Below are 18765 nucleotides of genomic sequence, written 5' to 3'. Positions count from 1 at the left end.
ATGGATATATGAGTCTAGGAAAACCCAGTTCTTATTTCTGTGACCATACAACAGATCTCTATCCACAGTGGCATACAATCTTCTGCAAGAGAAAGTGCTCCCAATCCACCCAATACCCTCCTTTGAATAAAGAGCACCCACTTGTAGCATAAACTTAATTTCCAATATAAAACAACCTTTCACTATTATCCCTACAGCACCCAGACACAACTATTCAGATCCTTCAGCAACTCCTATAAAAAAAGGAAGCAACCTGCCACACACTGTTTTGTTACCAATTTGACAGAAAATGGCACTGGTCCCACCAAAGGTGATGATACAAACTACAAACCAGCATCAAATATTTTTTATTCATTCATCATTTCCTCTGAGCAATAAAAACAACTTATCAAAACAAAACCTACTAAAAATGAGACTAAACATTAATTACAAGCAAGAGAGAAAGTAAACACACAAAGCAACAGCAGAGTAACATATTACCTACTAATCATCTATATTATCAACAAATTAAGTTATGTTGATCCTACAAAGACTGGGACAAAGCACACACAAAACCCCATCACAGCTAAACAAAAACAATTACTATCTAAGGTAGCATCCCACCCTAGCCCCAAACAGCAACACAGGATTATCTATCTACCAAAAATCTCGTTCATCATAGCAGTTCTCTGTTTAGTTATCTCTGAATTTGATGCAGTAAGCTTGCCCACCTTCTTAACATGGTTTTCTGTAATAATTATGACTAATTCACAAAGTTCAGTGCTGGATGATTATCAGTCCCTCAAATTTTCTGACCATAATTAGTGACTGTATGTCACTAGATCCTTTTGCAGAGGAACATTATGTTAAAAAAAAACTATTTAAAAAATAAGATGTGTTTTTAACACAATTTTGTACAGGAAAAGTAGTGACGACTCTTTACCTTCTATGTTCTAGCAGACAAAGCCACAATAACAACATTATCGCAGCTCAGCACTGAACAATATCTGGCTTCTCTTCAATTTTTTTGTTGCTTTGAGCTAAAATTATTTGCAGTTCTTGATCTTCAGTTAAGATGACAAAAGCCAGGACATATTTGTTTTATTGAACAGCTAGTTTAAATGTAACTAACGCATTGAAAAGAAAATCTGCAGTAACATTTACTTTTCAACTAACATTGTGAGTTTGGAAGATACAGAAGTGTCTGTCAAAGTCCAAAAAAAATACTTTACCCACAAGTTGCCAATAATACACCTCCTCACCTTTAAAATCATTAACATATTTTGGATCTGACCAGTTCTTAGAAAATAACTAGTTCCTTGAACAGATCAGCATTCTTTCCAGAGAAAAGATAACCACAATCAGTATCAAATTTGCTCAAATCTAAGTGTACGTTTCTACTTCATTACAACTAAATTAAATAAAATTTATTTTAAAACTGCAAAATTATCAGTTAGAGTTGTTTCTTTATGACAGTATATTTTCCCAAAACTGTCCATTATATATTTAAATATTACCAGAAACTAAAACAAATGTAAACTATTCTGAATGAAAAGTCAAAAAAATCTACACATCTTCCCCTATTACTGCTCAAGCAATGTTCTTTCCAGTGAGGCTTTTTTGTTTGATTTTTTAATCCAACTCTTTCAGATAAATGCATCTTACCTGGTGAAAGCAACTGATTCAGTCCAGGTGAATATATATATATATATATATATAACATGAGGACTAAGAAATTACTGTGTTTCAGCTAACTGATAAAATATTCTCATCTCTTCTCTCCATCATTTTGCCTAATGATGTGACCAACCACTTCTGCCATCCAAATACTCAGATGCAAAAACTAGAAACTGTCAAAGAGAAATGGTATTTTTCCTGTATTATGTGTGCCCACTCCAGCTGGTGTCTCATTTTTAACTGCTACATTTCTGAGGTTAATTGCATTCTGCCTACTCAGTTTCAACTGGCTTTTGCATTCCCTCCCTGTCCTCACCCTCATATGCTGCATTACTGCACATGGTTAAGCAGATTACCACATTCCAATGGATTCCATGATCCTGCACCACTGCTCAGCCACAGCTGGAGAAGCCAAAGCAACTCAGAAATACCTTGGGGAACTTCACAAATTAATGGCACCATGGAAATGCAGGCTCATTATACACCCTGAGGAGGTGATGAAGACCAAAATTATTCCCAAGCCTCTTTCAAAACTTTCAGCTGCTCTCCCCCATTGAGCATAACAGAATTAAACACAATGACATACAGCAGTGAAGTATTATTGAAACAAACAGATGCATTCCATGGGTGATTCAGGTGGCTCTGGACACAGCCAGGGCTCTGTGGCAAAGGCTTCTTCAAACACCTTGATCTGTAAAAGACTTCACTCCTTCAAGCTGACATTCAGCAGCATCTGCCTGCCAGCCCCCAGGGTTTTTTGGATTGTTTTGGGGTTGGAGAAAGGGGCCTTGAGGGAACTTAAGAATAGAGGGAACAGGTAAGATAATTTACTTGGTTGAGCTGTTTGCAAGACTAACAGCTGGTAAAAGAACATGGCTTTGTTCAAGTTGAAGGTACTCTGAACACCAATTCCGTATCTATGGCATTTTTAGTTTAGACTATGGTCTTCAAATCTATTATAATGTTTGTGCCACAGTGAATTTCACCACATACTCACTCCTGGCCACTCAAAAGCCTAATAAGAAAACTACAAGGAGTTCCTGTAGCAACAGAGCTCTGAGTATTTCATACAGCCCAAGCCTGCTTCACCTCCTCAACACCAACAGCTTCTGACACAAGGCATTCCCACAGAGCAAGTCAAACCCAGAGGGGCCAAACCTTTCAGCTTTCCTTTCAGCTGAGACTCCCTCCTACTGCCCTCCCTACCTTCCTCTGAGCCACAGCAGCCACACAGAAGAAAAAGCTCCTGCCTGGAGCACAGGCAAGATGAGAAACAGGCAGGAGCTGGAGCAAGAACAAGGACAGGAGGCTGGCAGGCACAGGTGATGGGCAAAAAGCAGCTGATAAGAAATTCTACATAAGAGAGTATCACAGACATAAAAATACAGAGAAAATAATCAGTCAACAGGCACCACTCCTGCTCCTACACACTGCATGGAGAAGGGGTCTTGGAGATGGCAAAAGCATGTAGTGATTGGAGAGGTATTAAACACTCTGACAAGTACAGTCACCTACAGCACTGGAAGCCATCTTATTCACATCTACCTAATTCTGATTGCTTTATATTGAAAACTTAATTTTCATAGCTTCTTAGGAGTATTTTTATTTAGCTTTTTACATCTTTTCTTCCCCACTCAACATTGAATGCATTAGCATTACAAAAAACCCCAATATGACAGCATTTGAATTTATTTCAAGTTCATCCACATTCCTACAGATTGCCAAGGTGATCCCAGAGATTTCTTTCCCAGGATAGCAGATAAAAGTGGAACAAACAAGGACAAAAAAGAAAGCTCTGTTCACCTTCCTGTGAAGAACCATGAAATGTCCAGACCTACCATGACCACTCTCCATCCTCACCCCCACTGTCACAGAGCCTGATGCACAAAACACCCTCAGCCCCAGCACTGAACGCTATTCTGCTCGTAACTTTGCGCCCAATTAAAAGATTATTTCACACATACTAACAATTCTGGAGAACACATGATAAATTGGGTCCTTTCACAGGAACAAGATGTTTTCCTTCAAAAGAAAAAAAAAGTAAGAAGAAAACCACTATGATCCCTTCCAAGCAGATTCTTCAAAATCTGTTCAGATGAGGCATCTTTTTCTTTTCTTAAAAAAAAAGTCTTCAATCACAATTTTCCTAGAAACAGTGAAAAACATGATTTCTGCTTGTCAAAAATCAGCCCAGTGATAGACTCTTAGCACACTTGAAAGGCTTGTGTATTGCAGAAGGAGAGAGTAGCAGCAGTGCTAACCTGGAAAAAATTTAGATGCAATCTGAATAAAGCAACATTGTATAAAAATATTGCAACAATACCTTTTACCGCACCACTTTCCAAAAAATTAAAAAGATAATTGAAATCTGAAAAAATTGATGAATAAGGAGGCTAGCTTAGAGCTACACTAAAGTTCACATCACTATCCTAAAAAATTAAAAACAAAATTGCCTATTTACACTGAGTGACATTTTTGCACCTTATTGGCCTTTCTTTCAGACAGAAAACAGATGTCATAAATGTCTAGATAATTGAGCAAGAAATTGTCTGTTTGTGAACATTTAAAATGCAACCTTTACAGCAGCTCAGGTACAAGTGTCTCACCAGGCCTGCTGGTCTCCAGATATTTGTGCCTTGCAGAATCTGTTCCCATTGAGTAAATGGACCAGAGGATTGCACTGAACTTTGCAAGCTGAGAGCAATCCTTTCCCTGCATTGGGATTGCCCACATCTGCTCCTCTCTGACCTGCACAGAGGTGAGGATGCTCTCAGCTCCTTGCAGAGTGACCCTGACCCAACCTCCAATTAACAGCTTAACAAAAGTGATGGAGCCTTAATTTTTGCACTAATGCACAGGGCAGGAGAGGGGTATTTCAACCATCTAAGTGATATGCACATGAGTTGCACAGGCTGAACCAACTCAAATTAAAAGACAGCGAGTCCTTTTCAAACCAAGTGTCATCTAAAAAGTATTAGACATATGCTCAGAGCACTCAGGAAAAATATACAGCCTCACAAATTGACTTGAAGGACTGAACAAATTTTAGTATGACAATATGCTCCAGAACAATATGTTCAAAATGAGGGTACTATCTATATACATGAACAGTATGAGAATATTCGGAAAATATCTGAGGACGTGAGAACAGAGCTCCTGAACGGAAAGAATAAGAAACTGAAACACTGTAGAAACATTGCACCTGAAACTCCAAAACCAAATAAATAAAAATCAGTTTAACAAAGAAGTTGATTAACTATTTTTAACTAATACTTGCTACCTGCTTGTTCCTTTCTCACTCAACTATTCTCAAAATAGTGAAGAAGAAAGAAAAAAATCACAGGAAAGACACTTCTAAGGAAAACATAAAGGATGAGAAAAAGAGATCAAACACCAGTACAGGTAAAAGAGAGATGAGAACCACCAGCATGCACCTGAAGTGAGACAGGAGTACTGGGAACAGGCTGCAAGGAACTCTGACAATGAACAGGAATAACCAAAGAGCAGTAGCAGACAGACAGGCAGGACATCAGAACTGCCCAAGCAGGATGTGTGGAGCAGGACCTGAATTGCTGCAATAGTGCCACCCTCCCTGCCAGGCACAACAGGCCAGAGCTACTCCTCCATCCCACCACAAGCCTTGCCCCATCCCTCCCTTTGCTGCAAGGCAAGAAACAGCCCAGTTACATGCAGTATTTTATTCCTATCTGGGGCTAAAAGATCAGCACGTGTCTGAGGAAACCTCCTCCCCACCAGCCCCCAACTCCTGTGATTCTTGGGCATAAGGCTGTGCAAACAGGGGCAGCTTCTCTCCCCCACAATTTCTCCATCCTCCTCTCCTTCTTATTCTCTGACAATAATTCTTCAAACAGGAGGTGGAGAATTTTCAATCTGAAGAGCTAAATATCAGTGTGTACTGCACACATTCCTACCAAACCAAAAGCTTCTGTAATTCTTACAGAGTAGCATAACTAGTCTGACAACTGTCAGTACTAGCTTAGTATTGAAGCACACTTAAATGCTATAAACATAAGATAACTTTAAAAAAAATAAATTTACACATGAAATCACTTTATATTAGATCACCATCCTATGGGAATCAAATTCAGACATGATCCAAAGAAGGAAATTTTCATTTTAAATTATTCTTGCTTTCTACGGCTAAATTTGATCCTGCTTGTGAGGACCACCAGTTGGAAATTGGACTGAAGAGAAAAGGTTTTAACCACAGTCTGTTTTTGACACACTGTATGCTGTCCTCTAACTCCTAAATTCCTCATGTCAGATCTGTGCAGATGATACTGTCTCACTGCTCATTTTTCTCACAACCAACTTTTAGCTTATTTTGCAGAGCAAATAACACTACCACTAAATCCAGACCAGATGATCTCTGCCAACACTCAGACTCATCACTGTGGGCTGCATTACAGCATGATCTTGCACAGGATCATCTTGTTCCTACTTCTAGCATTTATCAATAAATTATTCTTTTGATTCAGGAGCTCTTCATCCCTCTCCAGAAGAATGTGGTATCTTCAGTGGATGCATCTATGGGTCCACTTCTTCCCGTATTTATAAACACACCATAACTGTAGGAATCTGCTAGAAAATTGTCTATGCCCTTCATCCTTTAGCCATGCTACCATTATGTCTAGATGGGACTACAAAGTGCTATCTAAGAAAAAATTCAGTGTCAAAGTATTTATTGTCCAAACAGCCCTTCCACCTATCCTTTAGAAACAGGAAGCAAATCATTGCCCTGCAAGGCAGTTCTGGCCTGTGGACTGCTTCCAAGCCATGCTGCCCTGCATGCTCCAACATATTAGTCATGCCTGCATACACAATAAATGAAGTTGCTAATAGAGATACAAAAGGCTGAACGTTAAATAAAAAAGGGAGATAACACAACAAATCCAAATTAGGCTGAAAAAATACCATATGTTCCAGTTAAAATTTCTTCCTCATCTGTATTATCATCAGGAGTTCTCCATTTGTTATTTATTATTTCTGGATACTGTTTCAAATATTAGAAGGCTTGCATAAAAGCCACATTACTTAATTCAAGTACTACTAGTTGTCACTAGAAATACCAAAACAAAGTTGGGAGTGATCCACAAGTGACTTTGGTAAACTTGACAAAGTGCAAAGTGATTCTCCCCACTACCTTTGTATGTATGTATGTGTGTGTACACACACACACACATACATATATATATATATGTATATATAATTATAATGGCATAATAACAACTTCTGTCAGCATATCAGAGCACCTCATACTGAAAAGTGACCCTTAAGGCAAGTGACCCTTAAAGGCAAATGAAAAGCTTGACCTAAAAGAACCACTTCCTTGCCCAGACTAATTACTCTGCTCTGTGATCACCTGTTTAAGCTTTCATTTGTCATTGCTATTCAAACTGGGATATTTTATTTATATTTGGTTGCAAGCAATAGGCAGTGGTAAAAGCTGCACATTAATAATGATACTAATAATCAAAATCAAGCAGTAGCCTTGGATGAAAAGTGCCCATGATCACAGGAGGTCAGAAAAAGGGCCATGCAACCCAGCCTCCCACATCAGACTGACAGGAGAACTTACAAGGCTCACTAGCTGCTAATTAAGAGGTTTGCCAACAAGGAAAATGAGAATCCAAACGAATCCTAAATACTGTGATTCTGGACTAATCATCCCTGTAATGCATCAAAAACTTTATTTTAGAGTAGCTACCTGAAAAGTGGTCAAAAGCTGGTGAAAATATTATTTTCAGCATAATTAATTCTATTATGCTGTCATCAGGTTCTGCCCATTTACTTTTGGTAGCTGAAGAGCAGCACATTTGTAGTGGACGAATATATACACACATCTGAAATACTTCTGGAAGATCCATCAACGAAGAACCCCACCAAAGAAAACTTGTTAATTAGTTCCCAAGTTCCTAACCTCATTTAGTTATAAACCAGGCCATACAACACTGAATTTACATAAAAATTATAACTCAGATATATCCAGAGCTGTTACTGATCTCACTCTCCACTACTTGAGAAAGTTGCTTAGACAGGAAAGAAAACTTACTCTTGGAAGGGATTTAAGGAGCCTCAGCAGTAATTTTACACTCTGCACCTAGAAAACTTGAAATTCAGTCCACGAGCTTTTACAGCCACATACAACCCAAACAAAACTTTTTGCTCACATGACATACAAGTCACTTCTCCATCACTGGAAAAGTGCATGAGAAAGTTCAAATCATTATTCATTTCTATTCAGAAACAGCAATTTGAAAGCGACACTCACATATAAACTTTCTATGCTCTCTCCCCCTACTTTTATTAGAAAACTTTATACCTCTAGACTTGCAAACAGAGTAATTCAATGATGGAAGCATACCAGTGACTTGGAAAAAGTTCAGGCATGCACACATACCTGAAATTTGTGCATTAAGATGAATTGAGGCAGGATACCTCACATTACCTCAGGATAAAAGAATACAGATAAGCAGTAGCAGCGAGTAGCTTTCATGCTCTCTACACCTTTTGCCTTGCATTAACTTGTTCCTGTGTCACAAAATAAGACATTTACAACCAAGATTTAAAAAAACATTATTCTGGACCATTTCTTTTTGTCAAAAGTTATTTCAACTATTAATTATGTAGTTCAAAGATGAAGAGGGAGCAAAAATCATGTTGTAAAAGTACAAAGCAATGCAAAAATCAGTAGAAGCAGCTCTCAAGGATACTTTTAGAGTACCATCGTATACAACTGATCAGCTTGTATTAAATACTTCTGAAAGACAAACAGCAAGCTGGCCCAAAGAACCAACAGCATGCAGACTGGGAAAGTCTCCCTGCTAACATAAAGCAGGTTTAAGTGAAAAAACAAAACAAACCACTTTCAGCAGACACTGAAAGTCACAGGACTGAAAGCTGTGACAAACACAGATTTCTCATTCCAAGACTTTACAGGTTGAGAACAACACAAAGATTTGCCTACAGAGACTGAGGGTGTATGTCCATAGTTTATATGAACCATAAGCTTTGAAGTTGAAAGTACCTTTCTTTTAGTATTCTTAATACAGAGGATCATTAATAAGTAAGAGGTCACATACAGATTACAACCATTTCAGGATTCTTTCAGGCCACTTCTTGTTACCACGCTGTATGTTCCAGATGCAACACACTACTCTCTGTGCTCCCCCCAACCAACCAAGATCTCACTGCAGCCATGGTTTTATGCCCATTTGCTTTTCTCCACCTTCCACTTAGCTGGGAGGAGTGAGGAGTTTGGGGCTGGGATCCACCTCTGTTCCTCAGCCACGGTGAGCTTGGTGTCACCAAGTCATGTCCTAGGACTGGGCTCCAGCTCCCACTAGCTCACAGGAGGGAAAGCAGAGTTATCCCCACTGCCAATGCTGCTGATAAAAATCTCCCCTGTTAATTTGTGCCTTAATTTCTCCAATGCAAAAGGGATAGTGCGCATCACATATAAAAGCAAGAAAGTTTCTTCAAGACTATAAAGGTCTACAAGGTCTTTTTGATACTGCAACAGCAAATTCAGAAATAACGATGATTTTTCCAGGGTTTCTGAAGCAGAACACCTCACCAAAGGCAAATGCACATCTTGAGATGCGAGCAGCTGCTCCAGAAGAGAAAAACTAGTTCCTTGTTCTCCTCGCTCTCTCTTTTATTTTTACACAACCTGATTTTGAGAAAAACATTTGGGTTTTCGTTACCACAGGAGGGCAGGAGCATGTAACGCTCCTGTCGATTTCTTCTTAGAGACAGCAGAACAAACAGTGGGAGCTGGAATGCAGAAAGAGCCAAGTCAGAGACCCGGAGCGTGATGAAAATTCAGCCCTACCAGCGGAGTTAACTGCTTGCTAATGAAGGCGTATGCATCCCATCTGCTGACTACAGAAGAGCTGGAATGGTTTCAAAAACAGCCCAAGACAGACATACCATCAAATATGTGATGTGAACATTGTGATCCATACTCACAAGTTTACCCCACGGATTGCAGCAGGGCCAGGTACATTCCCAGACACACACGGGCACTGAGGTGACAGGATACGAACCTGTCCTTGTCACGCGTTAACTGTCACTGCCCGGTGAGAACAGGAATCCTTCCAGAGGAATCTGTTTATTCATTAATCCTGATTTCAGGAGAAAGTTCTGGCTTGCACCCAGCAGCTAATTGGTTCAATAAACAGCATCTCGGTTCAGAAGAAGAAAACATGACACTACAGTGAGAACATGTAACTAAAACCTCGATATCTGGGTATGACTTAGGGCTTCTCCAAAGAGCTGCACTACAAAGAGATAAGTTTTAAAAGACAAGACAGGATACAGCCTAAATGCAAGAAAAAACTACAAACATTTATCTGAACACTTCTTATAGGGAAAAGAGAAATTACTACTTGAAAAATGTCCCTAATGATGACCTAAAACATAGAAAATAGATTTATGGATGAAATCACAGAGAAGAAAAAATCCAACTTGTATTTAAATTCTGAATTACGACTCATTGGTATAGTATTTAAACTTTTGTTCCCTCCTACCTAGGCCTGCCACATACAATATGCTATAAAGAAAGCTGCCAAACAATTTTTTGACTATTCTAAAAAGTAAATATGCAGCCCACCGTGAAAAGCAAATATGATTACCTGAAATCAGTGATCATCTGCACACTCTCAGAGAGTTCAAAAGACCTGCACAGACTTAGCAAAACAAAATCTGCTGCACTAAAACAAGCTCACAGGGATTTTCATTTGTGCTATTTACTAATACGAATTTCTCTTTCCACGAAATCTAGCATTTTAAATTCGATAAAGCTCATGCCAGCATTATAAAATTCTCTTTAATAAGTAATATTTTTGATTTTGTAAGTACTGAACAATAGCCATCAGATTTGAAGAACTATTAGAAAAGTAATTGTCACAGACTTAACATATTAACAAAAACATTGGAGCTGAGGCTTCATTTAACCCATACATCCCTTCCATAAGAAATTTGTGCAAAACAGTCCAAATTATGCATATTATGCATTCTTGGCTTTAGACCCTTTGATTATACAGTCATTCCTGTACATGAACAATTTTTAAAAGTTATGTACTCCAAGTGCTACCTCAGAAGCAACAGCAAAATGAGTTTACACGGTAAATCCTTCATATTCTGCAATGATCAGCATTTTGCAGGACTACACAGATGAATTCTCTGTTAGCCCTTCACTTCCTTGTTTAGGAGGCCACTATATTGCACTATTTCTTTTTATAAAGATCTATTTTTGACTGCAGTGGACCTTGGTTTACATATTAAGGCTCCTGATGCCTCCAGGAGACATATAGTTTGCTAGTGAAGTCATTTTCTCTCTGCTACACACAGTGACTCCCTGTAACTACACACTTCTAAACAGGAGCTGCAGCAATCTGCAAAAGGCTCCTGCCTGTGCAGTTATCCCTTGGAGCTAAAAGAAATGCATAGTTCTGCTTTTCTGCAGCAGAGGAGGAAGAGGAATATAACTTGTTAGAGCACAAAAGGGGAATATAATTTGTTAGAGCACAAAATTTTAACACCACAATTTCAGGAACACAAGTTCTCATCTAATGATGAGAATAATGATTGCTCAAATATTTCTTTGCCTTGGACAGCTGCAGGTTGATTGGGGGGATGTTGAGTTGGGAGAGAAGCATTGAGAGAGATTACAAGGTGTTTGGTTTTTTTAATGAGGATGGAATGATGCTAGATTAGGTCTAATACAAACAAAAAAAGACTGAAGCTAAGAGTCCAAACCTTTCCATAGCACAATGGACTTTACTCAGCACCTGCAGTTGCACTGTACTCAGAGCTTTAGCTAATTATCTACAGATTTACTACAACCTTCACTACTGTGCAATATAAGCTTTAAGTTGTGACACAGTGAATAGCTATCTTTTGTTTAAAAAAAAAGAGAAATCTACACAACAGTTAAGAAATCGTAAAAAGGAGGTTTTTTTGTTTGGGTTTTTTTTTTTTTTTTGCTCTGAGCATTTTGACACAACATGAGTATTTCCTCCCAGGACAATTCTCAATAACCACGATTAATGCTGTGTATTACAAAACAGATTATAACTTTCAGCATCAAAAAAATATTTACAACAGTCAGGAATCTTATTATATAGGAGACTGGACAGTTCACGTGCTACAATTACACAGACTACCATTACCGGCAGTCACAGGACAGAAGCCTCACAACAAAGAGAAAGCAAAATCCCCTATTTGCCAAGATTTAAATGGCTGGGGCACAGGCAAGAGAAAGGAAAGGAAAAGAGAGAAATCTAACTCCCCACAATCATTGCTGCACCTCAGCTACAAACAAATATCGGGCCCTGGTTATTTTGGCTGCCAGTCAGGTATTTCCTCATAGAAGTAATAAATACACTTACTTTTCTTCCCAGTCAAGACAACATGCCAGACCAATGGATTGTTCTGACCATTCAAACTGTCATCTAACAACTCTTCAATTTCTGATTTAATACTAATTCCTATTGGGATGGAAACACCAAAAACACGGATCTAAATACAACAGCAAATCCTGAAGTGGTTTTGCCACATTTTTTTATGTACTAAACCAATGTTATCCGTAATATCTAATAGATAATTAAAACGTATATATATCTATACATGAAGTATAGACACACGACAGCTTAGTGTTCACAGGTATTGGGGTTTCAAGATTATTTTTATGCATACATACGTAATATTATTTAACCTTGCATTTTCATGTCCATCACTATAAATAATTATTCTGAACTTCTAATGGGCACAATTTTTTGACAGGATAAGTGTTAAAAGTACTGTACTATAGTAATACATATGTTGTTTTCAGCACTGTGCAGAGTACTTTATATGGAAGTGAATCATCCATCATCATACAGAAGTCTTAAGTAAATTTAGGATTCCTGCAATACTATCACTTACTGTTTCAGAAAACAGTTTCTGTAATTTTAATTCTTACAACAAGCTCATTCTGCATATCCTTAACCAGAATAAATCATACTGCTTTAATACGTGCAAACAAGTGGAAGAGTAACAAGCTACTAACATCAGGCACATTAAAAAATAAATTTAACATTTGATTTAAGCGTACCTTTCTTGCTGCAGTTTTCATTCACTAAATCACATAAGACAGAGTGAACCCTGGCATTAAAACTGATTAGCCAAAAAATAGAAATACTAGTTTCATGTGCTACCATTTCCAAAATCTGAAACAATGCATTAATAATAAATCTATAGCCACAAGAAAAGCTGGCATTCTCCGATGATATTAAAAAGTCTCTATGCATCTATTAATCACCAAGAGTCAAGTATGTGATACTAATCACTGTTCCATTCAACAACTACCTAAAGCAAACTTTTGACAGAAAGGTGATGGCAATCTGCCACCAGCTCCCAAAAAGAGTGTCTGCTTTCAGTCACATCCCTGTATCGACATTTCAATAAGTCAACAAATGTTTCAGCACCAAAACAACAGTGGCACAATGTTTCACATTCCTTATGTAGAAAAGATTACCACAGACCTCCATAGGATTTCTGGAATTAATGCAAAACAAAATCTCAAGCAAACGTGTTTTGCAACCCCAAATATAGTGAGTTTAGAAATAGTTGGTGAAAAACTGCTAAAGCTTGAAATTTTTTTGCCTCCAAGTGCATGTATCAACCTGTGGGCTGAAAGGAGTGGGAGACTAGAACATAGCTAAGTTAAAATTGCACCTCATCACAAACAAGCCTCATTATTTAATAAGGATGCACTTCAGAACCCCTCTCCAAATCAATACCAACCACGAACAAGATCTGTGCTACAGAAAGAACCTATTTTAAACCTAGCAGTCAAAGCAGTGAGTGAATTGAGATGTGCTGCAATATTTATGCAGCCATTATAATGCAAATGCGGGAAGGTATTAGAAAGGCTATTTGCATTGGTGCACAGCCCCTTCAGTCAGCGCACAATGCCGACAGAAAGAACAATTAGGATGCATGCATAACAAAAAGCCTCCGACCACAGGGTAGGCAGGTCCACTGAACCGGATACAACATCTACGGGATCAACGGGGCTCCATGGAAATGCTGCTTGCTGGATCGCACCGTGCCTCCTGTTCACATTTGGAATATGAAGCGTCCTTGGGCACAAAAGCACGCAGATGATTAGCACAGCAAAGGTGAGAGCAAGCTACAGCCAATTTAATGCGAGCACCAGCCTCGTGTCACACAAGACAGCAACTGGGCTGGAGCACAGCTCGGTCCCCAGGGCTGCTCCTCTCGGCAAAACCCCCCCACCACCAACACACAGCAGCAAACTTTCAACTTGGCTCAAAAATAATAAACAGAAAACGGGTACATACTTTCTTGTGGCAAAAAAAGCCAAAAATAATGCTCTCCGGCACTGGTTGAGACAGAAAGGGAGGCAGGAGTGCAAACCAGGATCTAATGAACATCCACTCTGAGAACAGACTACGCTTTTGTAGAGAAAGCAAAAAGCAAACTAATAGACTCAAGTATTTACCTTTTTTTTCCAACATGTACACCTTGATGGAAAGACAATACTAAAACAACCAAGTATACAGGCAAACCAGATTGTTTTTAAAAGTTCTTTGACCGTGCATCCTAGTATTTATCTACACCAATTCACAGCCTCTTAATATATCCTCAGTCAGCATGTCTGCAATTATATGATGGGCTCTGTTCTCTCATTTCTCTGGTAGAGCAATACAGATAAAGTACCTCTTAAACTGCGACAATCTTAAAACAGTCTAAAATCACCACATGGCACAAACTCACATTTTTTAAAGAAAGTGTAAACTGTCCATAATTTCTGTAAAAAAGACACATTACCTGGAGGTTAATGATATAAAAAAATCTTAGTAATTAAAATTCCATTTTCATCCAGAGACCTGCCTATACTGAAAATGCCTTTATTGAACCAAATTTGATGTTGGAGAATTCCCAGATTTATAATAGTATGTGATGCATATTTCGCAACAGAGTCAAGGCAAAGCAATGCAGCAAAAAACAAGTGAATTAAGGTCAATGGCTAATACAGCAAACATTACCTTGCTTATTATAACAACCTGTTACATTTTATCCCCGTCCATTTTGTAACACTGCAAGACCACTGTATCAAACAGACTACACTATGTCAGCCAGTACAATTTCCACGAAAACGAGAGTTCTTTTTATCTGTACCATCAGCTGTAACTGGCTTTTTAATCTTCACTACTGCATCCCCCCCAGCCCTCTCACATGCATACAAACCCACCAAAAAGCAAGAGGCAGAAATATCTCCTCTGAGATGCAGTTGCATGCAGTAAAAATAAATACAAGGTATTACGACAACAGAGCGAAAAGCAAGCCTCATTTCAATTAAAAGAGCATCCACTGAAAAACAAAATCAAAAGCAACGAGCCTCGAAGCGTTCTGGGTGGGAAATGCCACCGGCCACGCTGAACAGGAGGGCATGGCGGGCTGGACACGAGGACATGGCACCAGCTTTTCCTGCACCCAGGAACAGCAGAGATACCCCAAACCCAGGCGCTGGGGAGGGCAGGGGCAAGGTGGGCACCAGGGACAGCCTTCCCAGGGGCTGTGGTGGGACACGGGAAGGGACAACGCTGCCTTGTCGCAGCACAGAAGTTTTCATCTTTGCTCAGACACAAAGGAGAACCTTCTCCTAGAGAGAAGCCACCTCCTAGCACCCACCCAAATTCTCCACAGTGATATTTTGGAACCACTGAGGTTTCTTAAGGCAGTTTTATTTCCTTGATACCATACTAAACCTTCCCAAAACAGAGCTTTGTTATTTACTGTGCTTCCTCAGCCTTGTCAAGAAGGGCTCACAGAATGCGATCCTTCTTTCAGACATGCAGAAGATGCTTTGACAGCCCTGATTCAATTACCATGCATGAGCACCATGCCCACATGCAAGCGCCTACATCCACCTATTTCACGGCTGCTGGACACAGCTGCCGGCTTGCACGGTGACAAGCCAGGACTGCCACACACACCCCCAGCAGGAACATGCTTTTCTAGAAAGCCACAGCCAAGTCACAATCAATCCAAGGGTTTCCTAAAAGGCACACGCACAGCAGTGATCTTACGAGCAATTAATTTCTGCGCATAGGCTAACAGCGCAGGAAGACAGCTGGAGAAAATATTCCTCGTCTGAAGGAATCCCTTCAATCACACAAAATTCCTGGAGGAGAATACACCCGTCAGTGCGATTTAAGTGTCAACATAACAAAGGAACGCCCCTCCCAGCACCTCCTGCCTTACAGACATGCCACGCTGGAAAGGAAAAACTACAGTGGGAACAGCAGCTACTCACAACCAGAACTGTTCATGGACCCTCCCTTGCCATCACCACAAACAAAAAACGCTGAGGATTGTTTCTAGAAAGAGCAGATAGAGGGACGTGGAAGAAGACAGCATCCTCTTTGAGGATCCCTCAGTATTCCTCAAAGGAAGGCTGTAGACACAAGGAGAGCTTTGTCTGAAATCATCTTTGTGTATTATAAGGTTACATATGAAATTAGTTTTGCTTAATATACACGCTTTGCCTTTCGACATGTACAGAAATGCTGATGGCCAACAAATAGCCTAAAATTAAAGGAATACGGCTTCAAATTAGTAAAATTATTTCCCATTTTACTCATCCAGAGCAAAGAATAATTACACAGAAAACAAAACAGTGAAATCAAAAACATTCAAGGGGAATTAAGATAAGGGTGTTACTAAAATTAAAATGTATGCACAGTAGTGTAATAACAAATTCATAAGATACTGTAAATCTTTCTCAAAACCAGACTAGGTTTACATCAAGATCACCATACAACATATGCCTGCTGAAATATGCCTGTAAATAAGTGTGATTTAATTTGACCAGCACCTACTTTAAGCCCTTGATTTTATAAACAGAAGTATATTATAGTGACTAATGATTAAAAAAATAAAACAAACAACACAACAACACACAGTTTAGGAGGTAAAAAGAACAATATATAAAGTCAAAGATGCAAACAAGAAACAGTAGAAAATTAAGACACTGAAGGTAATCACCAAAACTATCTTAACTTCTATTCTGATAGTAAAAAAATCTCCAAGTACTGCAGCAATGACAATACACACAATTATAACTCTTGATCATTAATATTCTGCCTCAAAAGTCTGCACATGTGCAGAACTCTATGCTTCTACAGTTCCTTCTCAAAAACAGAGCTTAAAAATTACCACTATTATTTCAGCACTTCACAATTGTTTTCTCACACACTGCAACTTTTCATCCCACGTCCATACCTGCTCCTAAATAGGATGGACAAGTGAAGCAGCAACACAGTTTCACCAAACTTCAGCTCTGCTGAACTGCGGTGTAGCTCACGCCCAGTCGGAATTTTAGTCAAGGCGGCCGTTCACCTTACTAAGGTTACTACAGCTTTTGAAGCATTTCCTGGGGAAAGACACGAACAACTCGGTGAAGACGCCTTCTACGGCCACAAATATACGCGGGAAGCTGTCACACCGCTTTTCTCTGTCACACCTCTCTGCTTTAAATACCGGGAAAATCACCTGGCTAGACAGGAAGGCGACGACTTTTGAAACGAGGTCCTGTCTCTGCGGCTCCATCAGAGCTGCCACAATAAATACGTCGGGTGAAACAGGAAAAGAGCCTCACGCCTGTGAGGAGGGTGGGGGACCGCGCCGGCCCGGGCAGAGGCAGCGGTAATCATTACCCGCACGCCGGTAATCATTACCCGGAGCGCCGCCGCCACCACGCACAGCCCGCTCCAAGCGCTCCGTGCCAGCTCCCGGCACCGAGAGCTGCCGGGGAGGAGGTGAGCCTGCAAGACGGAGCTTCCTCCTTTCTTTTTGTTGTTATCGTTGTTGTTGTTGTGGCGGTCGCTGCCATCGCCGGGCAGCCCCTCGGCCGAGCCCCGCGGGGCCGATGGCCGCCCCCGGCCCGGCCCGGCTCGCCCCACCTGCGCCGGGCCCGCGGACCGGGCGGGGCAGCCCCGCCGGGGCGGGCACGGGCTCCCCGCCGGCCGCCCCCACCTGCGCCCCGGCCCTCCCCGCCTTTGTGCCCGCCGCCCGCTGTCAGCCGCCCCGGCCGAGCCCCCCGCCCGTACCGTGCGGCTCCGCCATCCTCCCGCGGCGCGCTCGGCACCGCTCCGCGCCCGGCCCTGCCCTGCCGGCCACCGTCTGTGCGCACCGAGCCGTCACGGGACCGCCCGCCCACGGCCCTCCCGCGGCGGCGGGGCGGGCCCGCCGAGCGCGGCCCCAGCGCTTCCAGGTCACGGCGGAAGCGCGCGTTGCCCGTGGCGACGGCGGGAGCGGGGCCGAGCGGGGCCGAGCCGGGCCGAGCCGGGCCGAGCGGGGCCGAGCCGGGCCGAGCGGGGCCGAGCCGGGCCGAGCCGGGCCGAGCGGGGCCGAGCCGGGCCGAGCGGGGCCGAGCCGGGCCGAGCGGGGCCGAGCCGGGCCGAGTGGGGCCAAGCGGGGCCGAGCCGGGCCGAGCCGGGCCGAGCGGGGCCGAGCCGGGCCGAGCGGGGCCGAGCCGGGCCGAGCCGGGCCGAGCCGGGCCGAGCGGGGCCGAGCCGGGCCGAGCGGGGCCGAGCCGGGCCGAGCGGGGCCGAGCCGGGCCGAGCCGGGCCGAGCCGGGCCGAGCGGGGCCGAGCGGGGCCGAGCCGGGCCGAGCCGGGCCGAGCGGGGCCGAGCCGGGCCGAGCGGGGCCGAGCGGGGCCGAGCGGGGCCGAGCCGGGCCGAGCCGGGCCGAGCGGGGCCGAGCCGGGCCGAGCCGGGCCGAGCGGGGCCGAGCCGGGCCGAGCCGGGCCGAGCGGGGCCGAGCCGGGCCGAGCCGGGCCGAGCGGGGCCGAGCCGGGCCGGCTCCCCGCGGGGCTCGGGCCGGGCTCCCCGCGCGGGCCCCTTGCCCACCGCGGCTCCCGTCTCGGCGGGTGGCCGCCCGGCCCCGCACACCCCGCTGGAAGCTGCGGCCGTGCCGGCGCTGCCGCGATGTCCCCGGCGCGGAGGGCAGCCGCAGCCCGGTCGGTGACCCAGTGCAGTCACTGAAGTGTTAGGGCACACAGAAATGTTTTC

General features: G+C 42.5%; 1 protein-coding gene across 3 annotated transcripts in view; it reads right to left on the bottom strand.

Annotated features, from left to right (window-relative positions):
* The window catches only part of SHOC2 (SHOC2 leucine rich repeat scaffold protein), a 66924-nt gene extending 48997 nt beyond the window's left edge, over positions 1–17927 (bottom strand). Inside the window, exons 1-2 of one of the 3 annotated variants that reach the window (XM_021526004.3) lie at positions 17802–17927; positions 16975–17125 (exon numbers count right to left, since the gene is read on the bottom strand). The gene's annotated coding sequence lies outside the window, so the exon portion shown is untranslated. Of the gene's footprint in view, positions 1–15765; positions 15866–16974; positions 17126–17801 lie in introns of those variants that run through there. The other 2 variants (XM_021526005.3, XM_021526006.3) reach the window with 2 other exon arrangements.
* Positions 17928–18765: the final 838 nt, after the last annotated feature.

Source organism: Lonchura striata, chromosome 7 (genome assembly GCF_046129695.1).
Source record: "Lonchura striata isolate bLonStr1 chromosome 7, bLonStr1.mat, whole genome shotgun sequence".
Taxonomy (NCBI): Eukaryota; Metazoa; Chordata; class Aves; order Passeriformes; family Estrildidae; genus Lonchura; species Lonchura striata.
This window is presented reverse-complemented; position numbering and strand designations above follow the sequence as displayed.